This window comes from Oncorhynchus kisutch, linkage group LG2 (assembly GCF_002021735.2).
Source record: "Oncorhynchus kisutch isolate 150728-3 linkage group LG2, Okis_V2, whole genome shotgun sequence".
NCBI lineage: Eukaryota > Metazoa > Chordata > Actinopteri > Salmoniformes > Salmonidae > Oncorhynchus > Oncorhynchus kisutch.
The window spans coordinates 56,892,409-56,898,450 of record NC_034175.2 but is presented as its reverse complement, the minus strand read 5'-3'; positions in this window follow the sequence as shown (position 1 = coordinate 56,898,450).

Here is a 6,042-nt window from a genome sequence, read left to right as displayed (position 1 = left end):
ATAATAGTGCATGGCCATTAAGGTTAGATCGTTCTTCAAGATGTTCAAACATTCATAGATGACCAGTGGTTATAGGAGGGTGCAACAGGTCAGCACCTCATGAGAAAATGTCAGTTGGATTTTCATAACCAAGGATTTTAGAGGTACAGTAAACTGAATACAGTAGATTACCGTAGAATGCACAATAAAATACTGTACATTTGTTTTACAGCACACTGTAAGACCGTTCTGTAAATTCAACAGTAAACACTGTATAATGCACAGTAAAATACAGTAAATATGTTTTACAGTATTAATTATATTGTGGGGAAATGTTGTGGGCGGTGAAATACTCTGGCTAATTAACATATTTTAAGGAGTGTCTTGTAAGAGTCCCATGAGTGAGATTGCTGTACCCCCACAGAATATGGTAATATACTTTATTTTAGGAATTCTACAAACCTTGTCCTGAAACTTTACAGTAACTTACTGGCCAATTGATGTTAGTAATTTATTGTAATTCAGAATACACTACCATACCGCATTTTTGGAGTGCCAAAAACATTTTGAACGCTAGTGAGTGCATGGTATTGTTGTTTCTCACGAATACTTTTGAGGTGTGTCTTGTAAGAGGCTGTATCAATTGAAGTGATATGTGGGAGTGGTTCCCTATTAATTCCATGTATTTAGGGGACAGATCAGAGTGGTAGAAAGTCTCAAGACTTTATTGATTGAGTGTCTAGACATGTCCTTTTGATCTGTTTTGACCTGTATTCACTGTCAGTCTAGAAGCCTTTGTTAAGGCCTAAAGTGCAAGTGATATTTTCTTACACCAACATCAGTTGGTATACTGTAATATATAATACAATATTCACTGTTAGCAATTGCTCATTTTATTTACAATACAATTCAACAATAAAGTACTGTATTGCTGTTTTGCTGTATATTTACTGCAGCATACTGTAAATGATGATGCATTTTGGAAAAATATTGTGGGAGGAGAAATAATGGTTGGCTCATTAACATATTTTAAGGCGTGCCTTGTAGGTGGCTATATTTGAGCCCTGTACCAATTGAAGTGATGTGGCATAGTAGTTCTCTAACAATTAAATGTACTGTATATAGGGACCAGATCAGAGTGTATTGGGTTTTAAAAAATGTAATGGTTGATTATTTACCCATTTGATCTGTTTTGCCCTGTAATCAGTTTGGAAGCCTTTGTTAGGCCTCTGGAAATGAAAGTGATATAAAACACATAGTATGCATTCATGTGCTGTAATATGTAAATACCTACAGCCAACCTGCCTTCTTTCTGTAATCCCCTGTAATTATAGTAAAATACTGTAAAAAAAATCGTATAGTTTAATAGTCACTTTTACTGTATCGAGTACAGTTACATGCACACTAATAATACGGTATTAAACTGATTATGGCAGTAGGCCGAGTATGGCAATAGTCATGTAAACACTTTACTCTGTTTATCCTAATCGGCGTAAGGTCATAATCAAAGTAAGCATACGCCGATTAAAACACCTGGTTTTCTAATCAATCTTTCTAATTACTAGGACATGTAAACGGAAATCCAGTGGTGTATTTGATCTGTGCATATGCCTGAACTGGTAGCGCAAGCCTCCCTCTTATGTTATGCACGAGTGAAGTGAGTTCGGAAAAACAGAAATAGCCAGATATACAGTGCATTCGGAAAGTACTCAGACACCTTAACTTTTTCCACATTTTGTCACGTTACAGCCTTATTCTAAAATTGCTTATATCGTTTTTTTCCCTCATCAATCTACACACAATACCCCATAAAGACAAAGTAAAACTGTTTTTTATCAATTTTACCATATAAAAAATATAATAAAAAATGAAATATCACATTTACAGAATTATTTAAACCCTTTACTCAGTACTTTATTGAAGCACCTTTTGGCAGCGATTACAGCCTCGGGTCTCTTGGGTAAGATGCTACAAGCTTGGCACACCTGTATTTGGGGAGTTTCTCCCATTCTTCTCTGCAGATCCTCTCAAGCTCTGTCAGGTTGGATGGGGAGAGCCGCTGCACTGTTATTTTCAGGTCTCTCCAGAGATGCTTGATCTGGTTCAAGTCCTGGCTCTGGCTGGGCCACAGAAGAACATTGAGAGACTTGTCCCGAAGCCACCCCTGCATTGTCTTGGCTGTGTACTTAGGGTCGTTGCCCTGTTGGAAGGTGAACCTTCTCCCCAGTCTAAGGACCTGAGCACTCTGGAGCAGGTTTTCATTAAGGATCACTCTGTACTTTGCTCCGTTCATCTTTCCCTCGATCCTGACTAGTCTCCAAGTCCCTGCCACTGAAAAACATCCCCACAGCATGATACTGCCACCACCAAGCTTCACTGTATTTTTTAAAATTGAACCTTCATTTAACTAGGCAAGTCAGTTAAGATCAAATTATTATTTACAATGAAGGCCTACACCAGCCAAACCCAGGGCCAATTGTGCGCCACCCTATGGGACTACAAATCACAGTCTGTTGTGATACAGCCAAATTTGGTGCCAAGTTGCCAAGTTTCCTCCAGACATGACACTTGGCATTCAGGCCAAAGAGTTAAATTTTGGTTTCATCAGACCAGAGAATCTTGTTTCTCATGGTCTGAGAGTCTTTAGGTGCCTCTTGGCAAACTCCAAGTGGGCTGTCATGTGCCTTTTACTGAGGTGTGGCTTCCATCTGGCCACTCTACCATAAAGGCCTGATTGGCGGAGTGCTGCAGAGATGATTGTCCTCCTGGAAGGTTCTCCCATCTCCACAGAGGAACTCTGGAGCTCTTTCAGAGTTACCATTGGGATCTTGGTCACCTCTCTGACCAAGGACCTTCTCCTCTGATTGCTCAGTTTGGCCGGGCGGCCAGCTCTAGGAAGTCTTGGTGCTTCCAAATTCTTCCATTTTAGAATGCTGTAGGCCACTCTGTTCTTGGGGTGCTTCAATGCTGCAGACATTTTTTTGGTACCCTTCCCCAGATCTGTGCCTCAACACAATCCTGTCTTGTAGCTCTATGGACAATTCCTTCAACCTCATGGCTTGGTTTTTGCTCTGACATGCACTGTCAAACGTGGGACCTTGTATAGACAGTTGTGTGCCTTTCCAAATCATGTCCAATCAAGTGAATTTCCCACAGGTGGTTCAAATCAAGTTGTCAAAACATCTCAAGGATGATCAATAAAAAAACGGATGCACCTGAGCTCAATTTCGAGTCTCATAGCAAAGGTTATGAATACTTACATAACTAAGGTATTTATGTTTTACATTTTTGATACATTTGCAAAAATGTTTTTTTTTTAATGTTTTCGCTTTGTCATTATGGCGTATTGTGTGTAGATTGATGGAAAACATTTATTTAATAAATTTTATAATAAGGCTGTAACGTGACAAAATGTGGATAAAGTCAAGGGGTTTGAATACTTTGTGAATGCACTGTATATCATAAGGTATCTATTTGTAATTACAGTTATTTTGAAGATCAATGTATCCCTAACTACAACAACATTTTGAGTCACTGTTACAGAAACATTTGACTTACTATGACTGTGATATGTTTTTTTTTAAATCAACCTTGGTTGAATGCACTGACTGTAAGAATGCCAAGCTAAATGACCAAAATGTAAATATTAAAACATGCAAAGAACACTGGGTAATATGTTGCTGCCTGGGTAATTCCAGTAATATACTGTAAATTAAATGACCATAAAATGGATTTCTGTAAAATAAATTACAGTAACTTACTGGCCAATTGCTGCCGTAAATTACTGTACATTTTACATTAAATGTTTTACAGTGCAATATCTCCTCTTTTACACTCAGCTCTCGTTGGTATTTTCCAGGGCAGAGGGGAGAAATCATGACTGATTCAGTTTGAAGGTTTTTCTCTGAAAACGGCTGGTCTGCTCCTCAGCTACTGTGATCCTTCAAGATCAGCTGAAGGGCATCAGATAACCACACAGCCATTTAGTGAAGAGAGAGGGAGAGAGAGAGTGTGTGTGTGTGTCCTGAAAAACAGTGGGTTTGTTTATGAACATCAGGATTTTTATTCCAGAAGACAGTATACCTATGAGAGTATAGTACATGTAGTGCCTTCGGAAAGTATTCAGACCCCTTGACTATTTCCACATTTTTTTACATTACAACCTTATTCAAAAATGGATTTTAAAAAGTTTCTCAAACTAGACACACTAATGTACTTGTCCTCTTGCTCAGTTGTGCACCTCCCACTTCTCTTTCTATTCTGGCTAAAGCCAGTTTGCCCTGTTCTATGAAGGGAGTAGTACACAGCATTGTATGAGATCTTCAGTTTGTTGGCAATTTCTCGCATGGAATAGCCTTAATTTCTCAGAACAAGAAGAGACTGACAGGTTTCAGAAGAAAGTGCTTTGTTTCCGGCCATTTTGAGCCTGTAATCGAACCCACAAATGCTGATGCTACACATACTCAACGAGTCTAAAGGCCAGTTTTATTGCTTCTTTAAACAGAACAACAGTTTTCAGCTGTGCTAACAGAATTGCAAAAGGGTTTTCTAATGATCAATTAGCCTCTTAAAATGTATAAACTAGGATTAGCTAACACAACGTGCCATTGGAACACAGGAGAGATGGTTGCTGATAATGGGCCTCTGTATGCCTATGTAGATATTCCATTAAAAAAATATTTAATTGAATATACAACATTAACCATGGCTACACTTTATTTCTGATCAATATGATGTTATTTTAATGGACAACAAATGTGCTTTTCTTTAAAAAATAAATAAATAATAATAATTCTAAGTGACACCAAACTTTTGAACGGTAGTGTAAGTATTCAGACCCTTGCTATGAGACTCGAAATTGAGCTCAGGTGCATCCTGTTTCAATTGATCATCCTTGAGATGTTTTCATAACTTGATTGGACATGATTTGAAAAGGCACACACCTGTCTATATAAAGGTTCCACAAATGTTAGTGCATGTCAGAGCAAAAACCAAGGAATTATGCCGAGAGCTCCGAGACAGGATTGTGTCGAGGTGCAGATCTGGGTAAGGATACCAAAACGTTGCTGCAGCGTTGAAGGTCCCCAAGAACACAGTGGCCTCCAACATTCTTAAATGGAAGAAGTTTGGAACCACCAAGACTCTTCCAAGAGCTGGCCGCCCGGCCAAACTGAGCAATCGGGGGAGAAGGGCCTTGGTTAGGGAGATGACCAAGAACCCGATGGTCACTCTGACAGAGCTCTAGAGTTCCTCTGTGGAGATGGGAGAACCTTCCAGAAGGACAACCATCTCTGCAGTACCACCAATCAGGCATTTATGGTAGAGGGGCCAGATGGAAGCCACGCCTCAGTAAAAGGCACATGACAACCCACTTGGAGTTTGCCAAGAGGCACCTAAAGACTCTTAGACCATGAGAAACAAGATTCTCTGGTCTGATGAAACCAAGATTTAACTCTTTGGCCTGAATGCCAAGCGTCACGTCTGGAGGAAACCTGGCAGCATCCCGACGGTGAGGCATGGTGGTGGCAGCACCATGCTGTGGGGATGTTTTTCAGTGGCAGGGACTGGGAGACTAGTCAGGAATGAGGCCAAGACGAACGGAGCAAAGTACAGAGATCCTTGATGAGAACCTGCACCAGAGCACTCAGGACCTCAGACTGGGGTGAACATTCACCTTCCAACAGGACAATGACCCTAAGCACACAGCCAAGACAATGCAGGAGTGACTTCGGGATAAGTGTCTGAATGTCCATGAATGGCCCAGCCAGAGCCGGACTTGAATCTGATCTAACATCTCTGGAGAGACCTGAAAATAGCTGTGCAGAAACGCTCCTTATCCAACCTGACAGAGCTTGAGAGGATCTGTAGAGAAATGGGGGAAACTCCCCAAATACAGATGTGCCAAGCTTGTAGCATCATACACAAGAAGACTCGATGCTGTAATCGCTAACAAAGGGTGTTTAACAATGTACTGAGTAAAGGGTCTGAATACTTATATAAATGTGATATTTCCATTTTTTATTTCTAAGAAATTTGCAAGAATTTCTAAACCTGTTTTTGTTT